This window comes from Dipodomys merriami, unplaced genomic scaffold, assembly GCF_024711535.1.
Source record: "Dipodomys merriami isolate MVZ:Mamm:240054 unplaced genomic scaffold, mDipMer1.0.p SCAF_31, whole genome shotgun sequence".
NCBI lineage: Eukaryota > Metazoa > Chordata > Mammalia > Rodentia > Heteromyidae > Dipodomys > Dipodomys merriami.
Window position 1 is genome coordinate 15,662,772 of NW_027204604.1, and position 18,181 is coordinate 15,680,952.

Here is an 18,181-nt window from a genome sequence, read left to right on the forward strand (position 1 = left end):
ACTTAAAAACAAAGTCCGTATCGTCTTCTCTATAAAGGCAGAAAAGCACTGGACAAAACTCAAATATCCACTCCGGAAAACAGGTTTCAGCCCCATCAGCACAGAAGGGACTGTCTTTAGGCTAATTAGGGAACACATGAAAACTCTCCAGTTTACCTCATTCTTAATGACATGATCTACTCTAAAGGAGGAAACGAACTTTTACCAATTCATCTGACCATTGCACTGCAGTCTATACTACAGGAAGAGTTAAAGGTTGGAGCTTACAGAAGTTCCTGTTATAACTTCATTAATTCTGACAGAAGCAAAAATCACTTAAATAAGATTAAAATGAAGATTCTTAGAATTATTCTTTTAATAATGGAGGACAAACCCTACTTAAACCGTAAATAACTCTCCTCCCACTCATATATCTCTTCTACTATATAGTCTTTCCACTAATATATCTTCTGTTTATTTTCTAGCAACATTGGCAAATTTATCTTATACAATATGAACATTATTTTAAGTGCCCACATTTTATTGGAATATATTAGAGATGATTTGATAAATGTTTAAAAATTTTCATAAGACTAATGATTTCATTAATACGAAATTGAATTATCCTATAGAATAGTATATAATTAAATAATTAAGATTATTTGTAATAAACTACAGAGCACAAAGCTGGAAGTAAAAATAAAATTTTAGAGCATCAAAAAGAATAAATAAAAGCTAATATGAATGATAAAAAATAAAATTGCTTTATTTGACAGCAGTGTGATCATTTCTAAGGTTATCTGATGAGAATGAGATACTAGGAAAAATGTAAATGAGCTTATGGGGTGTCAGACTACAAAATCAATACAAAAATCAATTGTCTTTGTTGCTGAATAAGCAAAAAATTTACAAACTTCTAGTGAGGTATCATTTTTCTTAGTGCCCCCAATCAGCTACTTAGAGACGACTGGAACAGAAGATGTTCCAGTCATACACGCTAAAAACCATGAAGTCATTACTGAGAAAAGTTTGAGTAAAATGATATAAACAGAGAAGCGATCCTTGCTCATTGGCTAGAAGGCTCAATGTGTTTTTGTGTTGGCCTACAGATTCTAAGTAGTCCCAGAGGGAATACCAGCAGGCTCCTTGGTAGTAACAGATGATTTGATTATATAGTTTTCATGGAAATTCAAGGGGCCTAGAAAAGGCCAGCTCAGTTTTGAAAAGAATGAAGGATCAATAACTCTCACAGACCTAGTGATTTATAATTAAAGCCAAAGAAATCAAGACTGGGCATGGGTGCACACTTAAGGGCAGGAGCAAGCTGGCACACAGACAGACATCTGATGCAAAGCAGAGGAGGAAAAAAACAAGGCTTGGAGCAGAGATTGTCCCTGGACAAATGTGGATCGTCCCATGCAAAATAGAAATTGTCTTCTCTCTCTCACACTCCTTATTCAAATATTAACTACAACTGGATCCTAGATGCAAAACTCTTAAACATTTCTTTTAAAAATTGTAATTATTACCGTTCTTGTTAGGCAAAAAAAGACAGTTTAACAAAATAAATATTAAGAAGCTAAAGTAAGGTTATACAGGCAGGAAGTAAATTAATGAAAAAGGAAAAGGGGGACCAAGACAGCCAGAATACTCAAAGTACACATGCAGGAATTGTGAACTGAGTCTGAGGGAGGAGCAGAGGGGATGGGAAGACTGATGGAAGAGGTTCAGGAGGCACTGGACACTTCGGTGGACATATCGAATTGTAACCCTTTGTACAGCCTTTCAACATTCAGAAGAAAAACTATGATTTCCCAAGAACTATCACAAAATAAGTAACAAGACAAAAAGTAATGAAAAATAATAAAACAAAACATGATGAACTGTAGCCCATCGGTACTTCTGATCTCAAAGGCTACTTACTATTTAGGCAATGAAAAGAGAAGTCACAGGTGAAGTAAACTCTTCCCAATGGCATGTGCAATGGGATTGTGTCCAGGTAAACAAAGAATCCTCAAAACTCGATCATGGGAAAAGAATCTCAAGCTTGGTGGTTTTTTTTTTTTAATGGGGGATTATTTGAAGATACACTTGAACAATCCCTATGGGTGGCAAAGAAACATCTGAACAGATGCTCAGTTCAATCAGCCCTTAGGGAAATGAAGAAAAAAGCCACGGGATAATTCCTATTCGATATTCCTATTAGAATAGCTGAAATTAAAACTCCTGAGCATACCTAGTGGTGGCAGGGATATGGAAGAAGTGCGGGTCTCATACATAAAGGATGGACAAGAAAACAGCACAGCCTTCTTCCAACAGTGTTTGGCAATTTTGCAAAAAAGAATTTTAAGATATAAAAACCATACATGCTATTTACTCAACAAGAATTGAAAGTATATTTTCATCGGAGCATTACTTATAATAATCCCCAAATGGAAACAATTCAAATGTCGATCAATACATGAATGGATAAGTAAACTTTGTTATAACCACATAATGGAATACTACTTAGAAGAAAAAGGAATCAACTATTATTATACATGACCATATGAATGGATTGCAAAATGAGCTGAGTGAATACACACATCCTGTGAAATACCTGCATATCTTGTGATTCCACTAGTATAAAACTCTAGAACGTGGAAACTGCTGTGTAGCGAGAGAGAAGCATTAGCTGTGTCTAAGCAGCATGAAGTGGGTGTGCAGAATGGAATTAGAGATGCTGCAGAAACTCTGAGGATTATGAAGTAAAGGTGATTATGGTTTTACAGGTTTATCTGTATGTCCAAGTTTATTCAACTGTATACTTGAATTACCTGTCATTGATGGTATGATTGTTATACCTCAGTGAATCTGTTCTAGAAATACTGCTTTGTGGAATTCTGATCACAGCAAGAGAAGGGAAGAAAGAGAAATTAAAGGAAGGGAAAAGAAAGGAGGGAAGGAAGGAAGGAAGCGAGAGAGTGAAAGAGAGAGACACAGAGAGAGAGAGGAGAGGAGAGGAGAGGAGAAGGGAAGGGAATTAAGAAGGGAAGCGAAGGGCAGGGCAGAACAGGGAGAAAGATCACCCACCCCAGAATCCCACAACCCCCTTCAAGGGCATGATGCTAAAGACATAAGGTCTTCATAGAAGGTCTCACCTCTAAAGTGCCCACAATACCCCCAAAGACTACAACCCAGGAGCTCAGCCTTGACATATAGACCTTGGGAATGAGTCAATCAAATCATTACAGGGCTATGCATCTCTGTCCAATCTCCTAAGATTATTATAAATATTTAATAGATCCTATAACTGCTCAATAAATGTTAGTAACATATAGTCGTGCAATATTATTGTGAAATGACTCACAGCTTCGGTCAGCTACTGAGTGAGCCTGTGATTCAGTAAGTCAACAATTCCTGTGGTAAATGAAGCTAGAGAGGGGGAAGAAGATGACTTGAGGAGAATGCAGAAGCAGAAGAGAATAAATACAGAAACTTGGGAAATATCTAAACACAAGAGACAAACATGGAAGGGGAACAAGATAAGAAATTTGAGAAATAATAGGTGGGAGGATGCTAGGAAATGGCAGGCTCACAGAAGGTTAAAGAGGAAACATTTTCAAGAAAACCATATGATCAAATGATGCAGGCTGGAAAAGAAGCCCAAATATAAGCTATAGGCATCGGATTTAACACCAATGAAGCAGTGCTGTCCTTCGAGAGAACAATTTCACCATCAGGGTAGAGAAGACAGATACATGGGGCTAGAATGAATGATTTGGCCATGGAGGATGTTAACAGTTCAAGAAAGGTAAAGATGCACAGAAGACTAATACAATAGCTCCAGGTAAGGGAATGGGTATTTTCAGTGTGAGCATCTATCTGACTGTTTTTCAATGCAAGAGACAGAGTCAGTGAGATTTAAACATCAGAACTAAGAGTAAGACAAAACAAGTTTTGAAAGAAGAAAGCAAGGAGTTAAACGTAGAACTAGGTCTTAGACAATATCAAAGACTTAAATTTTATAGAATTTGAAAAGAGAAAAGAAAAGCAAGGACGAGTGACAGTTTAAGCTGAAGAGGACAGTGAAGGACTGGAGCCTCTCACTCAGGATATGGTCAGAAAAAGAAGTGGACAGACACTGAAGACCACTGGAAAAGTAAGAACTGACACGCAGGGTCAAGAGCTGGTGCCTATCGGGATGTGCTGCACGTATGTCTGTCAAAACGTTGACGAGAGTAAGTACTGCAGCCTTGCGTGTCTAACAGCTGATTATCACACCTCCACATTTAATTTTGCTTATAGTAATTCTTTTGTGTGTATATGCCATGACTGGGGCTTTAAGTCAGGACCTGAGCACTATCTTCCAAGTTTTTCTACTCAAGGCTGGTGCTCTACAACTTGAGCTACACTTCCACTTCTGGTTTTATGGTGGTTAACTGGAGATAAGCATCTCATGGACCTTCCTGTCCAGGCTGGCTTCAAACCACAATTCTCAGATCTCAGCCTCCTGAGTTGCTAAGATCATAGGTGTGAGCCATGGGTCCAGCAATTCTTTTAATTCTCAGATTTACAAGAAATTGACCCTACGACGTACAAATGTGAAGCTAAACTAGCTAAGGGACACGTTTACCAAGGGAATTTGATGTCCGTTCTAGTTCTGACTATGCCCTTGTGACTCAATGTGCTAATTCCAAGAAATTTGAAGCCAGTGCATCAATTCTTTTTACACAGGGAGCTATATCTCATAAAGTCAAGCAGATACCCCTGACTGACAGCCAGCAAGGCTGAAAACAGTCCTTTGGCCTCCTGGTTCCAGCTTGGAGGAAGCATTGAAAATGACACACAGTACAGTTTAAGAGTCAAATCCTCTATTATTTAAGTTCACATTCTTTTCTAGAAAAAAAAATGAATGCTTTGTGGATGAATGTTCTTCGATATATATTCAAAATTAAAATTTCATTCCTGAGACTAATGAAAAGGATGTTCTTTTAAAATAAATTCTATTTGACTTGGGTATGACAGTACTGGTGAAGGAACTCCTGGTCTGTATCTCTTGAAAAGATTACCTGTAGAACAAACCAAAGCCAGAAAGGACTGCTATCATGAATCTAGTGTTTGTTCTTTGACTATGATGTGAAATTAGGTATCAAATAACAAAATGATGTCTGGAAATATATGCTTGTGAATTATACATATCTTCATAACAAGAATCTTAACTATTTGAACTTTATTTTCTGCAGAATGGAAGAGGGGAGGAAAGCAGGAAAAAATAAGATAGTATCTCCTCAATTCTTTTCTTTTCTCCTTTAAACATAAGAAGGCATTTAAAAGAGAGAAAACTCGAAGTAGCGCCAGAGGTTGAGGCTAAAGCATCGATGCTGCTGTCTGAAAGGAAAAGGCCTGGCCCAGAGCCAAGAGTCACTCAGGGCCACTTAAAAAGTCGCAGGAAGGACCGCTGACCAGAGCCTGGGAAATGAAACACTTGGAGCGTGAAGAAGGAGGGTTTTGAAATGTGTCTATACTCTTCTGTTTCACTTCTATTTCATTTTTTATGATGTTGCAAATAAGTGTTTCCCAATCCTCTATACAGGTTAGATTATTTACTTTACACTGAGTCAGAAATAAGAATTCTTTCTTTTGGCTAGGAAAAAAAGTTATCAAAATAAAGAAATGAAATGATCTTTATTTCTTTCAAAGCCTCCTTGAAATGAAAACGAACCCCTTCCCTCTAGAACTGCCTTAACCCAAAAATCAAAAGTGAGTCACACTCCAAATTTAAGAGACATATATAATCATAAAAAATAATAATGAAAAACAGTAGGAAAAAACAACCCTATTGCAAATGATAGTTTATAAACTGGCATTTCTGAGTATCATGACCTATGGTAGAATAAACATTAATAACACTGTTACTTGCCAAATATTCACTTCTTGAGAATTTGAGATCAATATTTTCCTCTGTTAGAGATATACAAGTTAACATACACAACTTTCACAACAGAACTTGTGAATTTATTGTCTGCCTCCATTCGCTCTTTCTTTGGGTTAAATTGACAGCTTTACTTACAAACTCCAAGCTAGAATCTCTATATAAACAAAATAGCTATTACATTGCATTTTTCAAGCAGATACGTTAATGTCTTGTAGACAGAGCCAGAAAGATTTGGTAGAATCTTAATTATACCACAAGTTAGTAATATAGTCTATGAAATTCTGGATTCAATCACAAATGGGCCATTAAAAGCTTACTTTATTAAATAAATAAATAACCAGCAAACCTGTTGGCTGAGTTTTGCCAGTTCCCAGAGAGTGGAACGTCACCAGTCCACTATAAGCAAGACTGTAAACTACCTATTATTAAATTGTTTTTCCTGTGGTAAGCAAACAAAGATACATTGAAGGCAGGTAGGTAACAGTGTTAAGGCCTGATGCATTCTGTAGACTTCTCGGAGCCAGACTGTATGTTCTCAATCAATGCGGGGCTACTCCTCGCTTTCCATGTCTTGCCACAGGAATTGGCAGGCAGCTCCTGGAGCAGGGTGGTATAGAGAGCAGATCTCAGAGGAAGGGAGCAAATGCTGCTTTTTTTCTCTCTGAGGTCTGTGTATTTGTACAGTTTGTTATACAAGCAATATTTTGAAAGAAAACTATGAAGCTGGAGCCCCCGCGGGTCAAAACTCTTAGAATGTATTTTATTTCTGATAAGGAATCCTTTCTTAAGGTCCTTTTATCTCTCTATGTACAGAATAACGTAGGAGAGCTGGGCACTGAGCTGTGTCATTTTGAACATTTTGCTTATGGATTTCCGTTCTTTTTTCTGTATTCTACAGGTCTGAAAACTCTCTTACCTCAGTTCCTGTGCAGAACATACAAAGTGTTCAGTCCAAGAAATCAAAATCCAAGAAAACAGAAGATAAACGAGAGCTATGATGAACAGCAAAGAAAACTCACTGGTGACAGCCCTGGCTATACCTATAAACTCACGCTCTTGACACACCTTGTTTTTCCTATCTTCATAGAAGATACATTACTCTCCCTGTTTCACAACGCTTTCTGCTTTTCAGTAAAGAAATCTGAATGGGTTCTTTCCATATATTGGTGGGAGAAGAAGATATTTATCGAGAAGGCCACTGTGAGTTGCAGGAGGAAGCGGAGCATTTCTAGATGGTTATTGCATTTGGAGATCTCGTTGCAAAGCAGAAAGTCAGGCCTTTGAGAATTGTATAGCGGGTGAATTATTTGCCATAAATAATAGAAGATTTCCTTCTCCTTCTGCTATGTGATGTGGAAATACCTTAGTAGTGTAGTCAAAATGTGCACTGATAATTCTCATATTGCAATTTATCCTTTATTAGGACCGGGTCTCTGCAGGGTTGAGCAGGTGTATCAGGGAGTCAAATAACATGAAGCTTTGTCTTCCCTTGTTACTTTTCTCATTCTAGACATATAAGCATTTATTAATTTTCCTTTCTCTGGGGCATATTATATCTTCCAAATATGTTCAATAAATCTCATCGTTGTCCACAGGAGATGCAATGTTAGTTGCTCGGGTGAGGGGATTGTGGCCTATGGTTATACCTGTAGGGGACTCAGGAGTTTCTAAGTTGTAAAGTATCTTTACAACATTTCCAAATATCATGCATGCCTGAAAACCCTTGAAGTGAGAGTTCCATCCAGCAAATTCATCTTGGAAATATACGTTGCTTAGCAGGTTGCAGCTCCTCATTTCACTCATTGAAATACACATCAGTCATAACTTTCACCCACAGCTGGGAATCCTGTGAATCGCCGCGTGTTATTTCTCATGTTGGATCCATGCAGACTTTGGGAGACATTTACAGTGTGCAACATTTAAGAAGCCAGAAGATGGAGATGGGACAGGGCATCATTTGGAGGGAGGAAGTGAATTAAACCATTTAGTTAACTGGTTAAGTTGTAAAATGTTTAGCAAACATGTCAGGACTAAGGTGACCAATATGTATACATTTAAAGATTATTTTAAGATGAAAGAACTTTGGATATCTGAGGGAAAGGTCTTGGTTTAATAGGACACATTCAATGGCATCATGCCCTGTCAGACCAGGGGCCAATGTCTTCTGTTTGGGGGCCTGCCTTGGTAGAGAAGTGTGATAGAACAAAAGTGACCATGAGCCTCTGGCTTGTTGGGGGCCTGCCTTGGTAGAGAAGTGTGATAGAACAAAAGTGACCATGAGCCTCTGGCTTCCGGCCAGTCCTGCTGCGCGGCCTCCTCCCCTCGACAACTGGAAGCGGGAAGGTCAGTTTTTCTGATTGATTCACTCTTTTATTTAGCGGGCACTTATTGCTCACGTATGATGGGACAAGGTTGTATGAGGTACAATCAGACCATCCTACAGGCGAAAGGAGAGGAGACACGGCTCAAGGACTTCCACATGGAGCGGGGGGGGGGGGGGGGGAGCGGGATTGTGCTGAGCTTACTGAAGACATTCGAGAAAATGACTGAAGTTGGGGGATAGCCCCAGATGAGAGTTAAAGACAGAGACTTCGGGTCAGCGGCGCACAAAGGCAGCCAGTGGCACACTCTCACTTCATGTGGAGGAGGGGCATCATGTTGGAGCAGCACCATCTGAGCAGTTAGCACAGCTGTATTTTTTTTTCTCCAGGATTATTAATATGGACCAGAGAGGTTGTTTGGCTGAGGTTTTGCTGGATGATTGCAAAGAGGAACTAAGATGTGAAATCAAAGAGGAGATTTTTGTGGAAAGATGGAGGGCGCTAAGAAAGACATCGAGGAAGCCACTGAAAGACAATGAGTGCCAGGCGGGTCTGTGGGCAGAAGCTGGGCACATGAGGGGGAGAGTTGCCCAGCGACTTCCTGCATGGTAAAGAACATCTGGGAGTCCGGCACTTGGAAAACGGAAGAAAGAAAATGGATCTAAAGCACTCTGCATAGAGTATCATCCCAGTTTTGTAAAACTACAGACCTGGAAGGAGACACAATCGAATATTAAATAGTGGTTCTGGTAAGATGACAGAATTATGAGCAGGTTTTATTTTCTTTCCCCTGTCTTCTACATTTTTTCCCCATATTTTCTTCCTGGAATATATATTGCTTCAGTAATGGAGAGAAAATTAAAAGCAGATGTGGTAGCCCAGGACTATGAGGGTAAAACTAAACAGGTAATTAAAGGCCATCATTCCCAGCCCTGAAGAAACAGAGCAATGCCCGGTACTGCGGAGGCTTCACCTGCCGACTGTGACTTGCTACACCCTCTCTATTTGCTTCTCATCCCCCCCCCCTTCCTCCCCTCCTTTCCCCGAAACTCACACAACAGTGGGAAATCCCCAAGGCGGCACACACACACACACACACACACACACACACACACACACACACACACACACAGCACTTCCTTCTTACTAAAGATGACAGGAAGCCCTGCATACCATTAACATGGCTGCCCACACCCAGTGTGATCACATTTCTACTTAGTTCTGGGTAGTTCTGTCCTACTGGGGGTGGGGGGGGGGGCGGGGGGGGGAGGAGGCAGAACTTAATATATTTAGAAATCTAATGTAACCCAAGAAAATGCCCTGTTGAATAATGCTTAGTGCCCTTTGCATGTTTCCAGCTTCCATTCCCACGTTTACTTCCAAAACAACACTTCATAGGGATACATGTATTGCCGGTCGGGTCCTAGAGATGTGGTTTGACAAGTGGGCAAGAGATGGTCCCCTAACAAAGTTCCAGCGACGTGTCTCTGTGTAGTTCATTGGTGCCTCTACCCGTACAGTTGGAATTTCCTTTCCCGATGGCCCAGGCTGAATTCCATGCGCAGTCTCCTCCGGCCACACAGTAATCTCCAGCTCCACGCCATACCCACGACCGTCAGCTCAGGAATGGACTGATTTACACATCAATCTTCAATTCAAAGGGACACTACAGCGTACAGACCATGCCATCATGTTTCTTGGAGCTATCTTCCATCTTTGTTCCCTCCTTTTTGAGTCTACATCCTCTTAGGACGATTCATTTTGCCACATCCCAAGCAAACTCTTTTTGCAATCAATCCCATGTCGGTCCGGTAAAAGCAAAACAGTCGAGCTGTGGAATCTCTGTTTCAGACTCCACGTAAGGAGGGTGTTAGTTTACCTTCCACTGAATGGGATTGGCCAGGCTGCCTCCACAAATGTGCTTTGCATTTGCTCTGCGAAACTATTCAGCTTAGGTTCTGAGGTTCTCTGCATCACTCGGTCTGGGAACTGCAGTCCTCCCCCGCGACCGCAGCCTGCGAGATCCTCCAGGAACCCAGAGAAGGGCATGTTGGTCCGGCATGCCCACGAAGGCCCCACAGCACAATCGCCACGCGTGATCTTACTTTTCAAAAGACTGGACCATCTGTACAAAATTACTACATTCCCTGTTTCTTTCAGTAAAAACAGGGTCAAGTCACTAGAGCTGTTGCGAGGGATTAAGCACACAACATGGACAATACAGGCTCAGTACGGCGGCAGGCAGCCATGGTGCTCATTTTCTTCCTTCCCTCTGTGCCTCCCACTTGGGGGTCACCATGTGTTCGAGACCAGCCAAAGTATTAGTGCATCACATTCAGAAGTCAAAAACCAAGATCAGGCATGACTGACAGGGAAAATGGGGTCCTGTCTAGCAACTGTTGCTCTACCATTCCTGTACAACAGTATTTCTTGGGAAGAAATGTCTCATTTTTTTTCATGGCTGGCCAAGCCAAAACTTTTCTTTCTAGTGTTCTTTTTAGCCTAGAATTAGACTTCAGGGGTGTGTGTGTGTGTGTGTGTGTGTGTGTGTGTGTGTGTGTGTGACAGACAGATAGACAGACAGGCAGACAGACAGAAGTGAGGGGAAGAAGGAGAGAGGAGGAGGGGGTGAGATGGGAGGGGTAAGATGAGGCAGGAATGAGAGGAGAGGAGGAAAAGGGAGGAGGGGGAAGGGGAGGAGAGAGAAGGGAGGAGAATTCTCCTTCATTAAGAAAGAGAAATGATTGTCAAGGAAAGCCCTTTTAGACTCTAGATAGACTCATGTGACTAACTCAAAAGATGATATAGAAAGGAAGAATAGACGTGTCTTTCCTTTGGCCTTGTTGCTTTTCCGACCTGCTCCTTTGGACGAGTTTGTAGTTTCTTCTAGGCCTTAACCTATGGACTGGATATTGGATTTTCCAGATGAGGAGGGCCATCTGCTTCGGCCTGTCTCCTGGTCGGTGCTAGGCACACAGCAGAACGCCACATAAACTGAAATCCATTTAGGCAGCAGACGCAGCCACTGCCAAGGAAGAAGGAAAACCACTCCTGTATTTGCCACAGTCCGGCAGTCTGTGTGTCTTTTATTAAATACTTAGCTTCCCTTAATAAATCTAAAGTCTGAAAAAGCAATGGGAGGTTGTAGAACTGACTAAGTTGGTATTTCTCCCAGTAAATCTGAAGCTAGAATTCCAGACAGAAGCAGGGAGAGGCTCTTTGGAGAGCAAGTGTGGGTGGGCTACTGCTCCTAGGAAACTTTCTGAATATGGACTAGGGACAGGGACAGGTCCGGGCCTGCCTTCCCAGCACTGAATTCAAAAGTTTATGACTCCGGGTAACTTAGACATCCAATGCTTCAGTTCTACAGGCAAGGAGATGTCTCTCACAGATGTTACACAATTATCCCAAGCATGACACTGAATTCTAGCCAAGCCTCTTTTGATCCTCAATCTTTTAAAATCAAAAACTATTCAGTAACTCTTTGATAAATGGCCCGGAGGATAACAAAACTAAACTGCCTTATGCTCATCCTTGCAGTTAGGTATTAAGTAATATCAAGTGCTAGTGTTTGATATTACTATCTGTCAAGGACATTTGGGGGTTCTGGAATAAAGACATGAGTTCCAGTCTGTACAGAGCTAACAAGCCCACATGTAATCTGGTGATTGTAACAGAGGGTTGATGGCTATTTAGAGAGCAGAGGGAACAGCGGATAGGTACACAGAGAGGATTTATATCCCTCCTTTTCCAAAAGTGTCAGACAAATAAGGCAAACTAATATAGCACAGGGCAGGGACCCACCCCAGCAGAGTCTCTTGAGAGTTAAGGGAAATTATCAGGTAATCTTTTTTTTTCTCCCTTAAATTGCTTGTGTCATCTTCATTCATTTCCGGTTGTGATAAATTATCACTCATCTCTTTTCCAGGTTCAAAAACTTTATGGCTCTGGTCCAGGTTAAAATTTTTGGGTTAAGTCACTCTGTTCTCAGAAGACATTAGGATAATGATACATTTCACTCATATTAACCAGGTGCGTCCCAACGATTCAACTCCTGTTTGCATGTTCATTCCAGCATTCTGTGGATGGAGTTTTATTTACACAGGCAACTTTGAAATCAACAAAAAAAAAAGTCTGACATCTTAGCGATTCTGTTGCATTATAGCCAGCGAAGTATTTTCCCTTTACTTTTAAAATTACCATTATTCAATTTTACCACAGCTGTCACTGTCTCTTTCTTTAGAAGAGCCTCATTATAGATTTAGGTTCACATCTAAGACGACGGAAAGAAGTTTAGGAGCAGAAGCCAGCGAAAGCAAACCCACACAAACAAGCTGCCGACTTGCATTAGACAAGCTGCTAATTCCGGTGTGTTTTGTTATCTTCAGGACACAACCAACAACACCTGTTAGTTTATACTAAGATGCCCACATGGCATCCTGGACCCTATATCCAGGATGTCCTGATGTGGCAGTGACCAAATACAGATCTTTTATGGGAATTCACATTTCTAAAAGACGGGGTCTAGTCAACTTTTCTGCCCAGTGTAGCCTCGCACTACGATGTTCCAGCTGACAGTGTCCTCAACAGCGAGCATCGTGGGTATGAACCATCGGTGCCTGGCTGGATAATGACACAAACATCTTATAGAGACAAGCTGAGCGTCATATACTGCTTGTCTTTGACAGGAGTGGACACTGGCTCACCGAGAGGGGTCCAGCCCGGCACCAGCTACTCGCTTGTCATCCTGCACCTCAGCAACCCTCTGGGTCTCCAGGTCCTCTCCTTCCTCTTTCGCTGTTCTACTTGGGTGTGATGGGCTTGGCACTGCAGAGGTTTCAGTCCGTGATTGCCGCTGCTGGGCCTGGGAGAAGACAGGGCCCGGTGTCGGGGGTGTGAGATGGAACAGAGCCGCCCACCTCATGATGACCAAGAAACAGAGACAGAGAGTGGGAGGAGGCAGAGTCCCCTCGGTGATCTACTTCCTCCAACGAGGCCCTGGCTCTTCAGGGTTTCACTTCCATCCAGTAGCCCCCAGAGAGGTGACTGAAGTCTCAGCATATGGGCTGTTAGGGGCATTTAAACCATAGTAACTTTCTCTTCCCTCTTGCCTCTTTCCCTCTCCCCCTCTCCTATCTTTTTCCCCTCTGTCTCCTCTTTCCTCTCTCCTTCTCCTCTCCTCTTTCCCTTCTCTCTCCTCTCTTCTCTCTCCCTCCCCCTCTCTCCCTCATTCTCTCCCCTCCTCTCCCCCTTTCTTTCCTCCCTTTCCCCTCTCTCATTCTGGGGTTCATGCCTGGGTAAGGAGCTCAAGACTACCTCTACCATTAGAGCTACACCTCCACTTTAGGCTTTTTGGTGTTAATTGGAGATTAGAGTCTCACACACTTGCCTGCCCAGACTGGCTTCAAACTGGGATCCTCAAATCTGAAGCCTCATGAGTAGCGAGGATTACAGGATTATGTGAGCCTTTGCCAGGTTTCCATTGGGCAATGGAAGATAACTTCTCGGAAGAGAGAAACAGTGTGTAAAGATGGGACTCACCACAGGTTCTTTTGCTAAGGCTTCCAGAGCATTCTCTAGGGCCACCAGTGGGCAGTTCAACTGGGTCTTCCCTCTTCCCGTCTCCCACATACCCATAAAAGGGAACTAGGCTCAACAGAGCAGTAAGGCTGTTCTAAAAGTAGGCTCATAGAAACAGTAGCCTAGGGAAGGGTGGAGGAAGAAAAAACACCACCCCATCTTTCCTCTCCCTCAAGTTTCTGGTGAAGGGGGTTGTGGGAGATTTGGGGCAGATGCTGTGCAATGTAGTCTCAGTTCTCTTTAAGAACATGCTGGGAAACAGCCTGGCCTCAGACTTGCGATGCCCTAAGCCTCCAAGGAACAACTTTTAGTTCAGCCAAAAGCCAGGTACCCCATCCCAAGAAACCAGTAAATCAATACCTTAATAATAACTCCAGATATGAAATGCCTTACCCCTCCATCACATCCTGGACAAACCTATGCATTTTTATATTCCCTCTCTGCTTTATTTCCTGCCTTCTTTGCTTTAACACCAATAGGCACAAATAGGAACAAAGTAACTATCCCCTGTTGTCACTGTATTTGATTTTTGTACTCTAGTAGCACATATACATTTATTTGAATTAGGGAAGGGAAGGGGAACAACAGAATGGTGAGACAAAGGAACAGAGGTGAACTAATGTAACAGCGATATACACAAGACAACATGTTGGGCATGATCTGTACAACTGGGAGGGAGAGTAGGAGAAAATTGGGGAGAGAGGTAACAAGTTTGACAAGAAATGTACTTATTACCTTACTTATGTAACTCTAAACCCTCTATACATCATCTTGACAATAAAGAAAAGAAAGTAAGTCCATTTGCTAATAATGACCAACATCCATAGAGACATCAGGATGCTACTGCCCACTGTCACTCACGCCTGCTATGTATAAAAAGTCCAAAATAACTTCACAATTCTTTCTTTTCCATGAAGACTCCTCAGTGCTTTATTCCTGAGCCTCTTAAGAGTATAGCAGTATGATGCAAAACTAATAAGAGTCAATACATACCAATCCTACCCCTGGGCTTGCTTTGGACCAGGATCATCTCAGAGCTCAGCTTTCCGGGTATCTAGGATTACAGGTAAGAGGCACTAGTGCCTAGTTTGTACATAGGTTTTTGTTTGTTTGTTTGTTTTATGATCAAACTCAAGATAATTAAAGATCACAAGATTTCAAAGGGTCTTCAATCCTGTCTTGAGTGATCCTTTCAGATAGGATAACACTGTCTATTTCAAACACCATCTATTTAGGAGTTTATCTTCCATCCTCTCCAAGAGATACTCTGATACTCTAGCAGAACTTCAAGGTAGCAGAACAGAGATTAGAAATAAAACAGGGTATTACGCAAATAGCCCTAGTCAACATCTGTAAATCGGAACCACTTAGACATCACCGTACAACCTATACTCCCCAAAACACAACAGTCAGCTTCACTAGAGATGAGGAGACCATTCATTATTATGATCTGGGTACAAAATTGGCACCTAGCATGAAGCTTCTGTTGCTTAAGGGAAATGACAAATATAGTCAAGATGGAATCCCTCTACCACTTGCACAGTTCAGTATCTACTACACTTGAAATTTGTCTTTCAGGCCCCATAGTCTACTAACCATTACAGTAATTTCTGTGCCCTTAAGTTGAACTGGACAGTCAGATTTGCCATCACTGGTCAGTGTAGCTCAGAATGGGTATTTAGCATTTCTGGTTGAGTAAGTGTACACACGAATGTCATGTTCTGCAGGCAACAAGGGGGGAAAAAGGAAAGCTTTTTCAAGAAAGTCAAGAAAGGTGGAAATTCTCTAAAATCTCTTCTGAGAGTAGGAAAAATTGGCATGATCTCTCCATAATTAGGAGTATTTTCTCTTAGCACTAAGCATCTACCATACTTAATTAAAATATTTTTACACTTGTACTTTCTGTCATCATAATAGCTAATGTCCCTTCGATATAAGAAATGACCTGTTTCTTCAAATGAATCTGTGGCAGAATCCAATTTATGCTTCTCAAGGTAAATAAGATTCCTTTGGACTCCTTTAGCACGCAAACCTGGAGAAAAGGCTTGTGACAGGTGTGCGTGTGGTGATACACATGTGGCCTGTGGAAGGTAAGGAGGATGTAGTTAGGACCCCGGGGAACTGGAAGGTTTCCACTTTCGGAATAGACATGGAAAGCAGGCTTAGAATAACTGCTTGGGAGGCAATAAAAGCTAGGATGGGGAGGAAGAGTGGGAGCAAAGGAAAATTAAGAGGAGTGCTTTTCATATTGAAGACACAATAACTCAGCAAGAGGTAGAGAGAGACAGAGGGCGGAGAAGATTGGAGGAGGAGAGCGATGAGAATAAGGAAAGTCATTTCCTTACCTAATCATGAAGATAAGAAATAGAAGAATCGCAATATGTCACCTATATTTTTACATAGTATGATTGTATATTTAATATATAATCTATGTATATAGTATAGCTATAGTAAAGAAGGATACTTAATACAACCAGAACATGTCAAAGTTTTGTTCAAAGATTGAACTTTGCAGTTTGAAGATAACTAGAAGATCTAGGCCTCCTGAGAACAAGGAATTAATCTAATTTTCCGCTACTATTCAGACTTGAGGGCTAACAATGAAGGCAGAAGTAGGAAGGATCATATGTTGAGCTGAAACATACATGGGTAATTAGAGGCAGGATAGGTAGGAGGAAGTCTGAGTAGAAATGAAACTTCAAAAAAGAGAAACCAAAAAACATATATACTGAAAAGTTGCTAAATTTATAATTACAGCTACTGAAAACATTCAAAGCTAAGTTTTCAGGTTCATGATGAGTACAAGTAGGAGGTATTTCCCTGTAATCTTTTGTAGAGGTCTTATTATTTTGTGACTTTTTGTATTTTGCATTAATAAAATAAAATATGGGGAGGCACTTTGTGGCTCAAATCTGTAATCTTAGCTACTCAAGAGGCTGAGATCTGAGGATGGAGATTCAAAGCCAGCCTGGGAAAATTTGCAAGATTCTTATCTCCAGTGAACTATCAAAAATTCAGGAGTAGAGCTATGTCTCAAGTGGTAGAGTGCTGGTTTTAAGCAAAACAGCCAAGGGACAGCACCTAGGCCTCGAGTTCAAGTCCCAGGACCCATACCAAACCCTCTGTATGTGACAACCTTGATCATAAAATTAAATTTTTAAGAAAAGAAAAAAATTAGGAAAAAGAATAAAAAAGAGAGACCTAAATATATACTGTACTGGTTCTTACACTTTATGCAAAATTCTGTGACTATGTAACCATCTTGTTTGAAAAAAAAATCTACTACTCCATGAATTTTAATGAAATTGTATAGTTAAATGCTCAATTTATCATTTAGAAAAATGGAAAACATTATCCAGTAAGCATAATAAACACTAATACTAAGCAACAAGTAATAACATCAGTAACTTGTACTGTTTTAGAGCCAAGCACATAGAAATCATCCACATCAACTTTGCCTTCAATGAAAGAAGCTTATTATTTAGTTTAATTTCCAGGTGTAACAGAAAAAGATTAAGTAGCAAGAACAGAGCCAGTGATTTCAAATAAATAGGCTAGAAAGTATTCAAAGGGCTTAAAATGGTTCTTCCCCAGGAGGAATGGCCAGTATTCAAGGCAATCTAGGTCTCTGCCTGGGTGTTACTGAGAGGCGTCAGAACCATTAAGATGGTGGTGGGGTAAGGAAGAGGTTTAGGTCCCAGGAGTGTGGCCTACACAGGGCTGGCTGGCCTCTGCTCCCTTTTTTCCCATCATAGCCATAAGGAAAGCAGTTGGGATGGACCACAAATTCTTAGGTGATCTTGTCACGATTCGCCATCAAAGACCAAAGCAAGAGGGTCAACTGATCCTGGGCTGCTCTTTATCAGGTATTTGTCACAGTGATAGGAAGATAGCATTTTCATGGATCTATAGTGCTAGCACTTTTGTACAAAGTGAAATGTCAACTGATAATCTTTGGGAGTAAAATATCAATTGATAATCTTGGTTTTCATACTTTTTTTTTTCTCATGGAGAACCCAAAGTACAGAAGAAAATGGTTTCTGGGAAGAGAGGGAGCAGGGGATGACCATACAATCATTGGCTGTGAGTTGAGTTCAGTTCTTCTGTTCAGGAGACACTTGACTTTGGTCCTGTTACTCAGGTTTTCCATGACATAGATTTCTGACCACTACCACTTTGTCCTCACTTCATAAGAATTGTAGTTATTTTACTGGTAAATCAGGGCGACGCATGTATCTTCTTGGTATACTGGTACAAAGGTACCTTCAAAAGAGATGTGTGGTGAGAATTCTGAGATCAAACAATTATAGAAATACACATTTAACTCACAAAGTAGCATACCCAGGTTTTGGTACACCACTGGTTACTTTCTTAGTGAATAGAA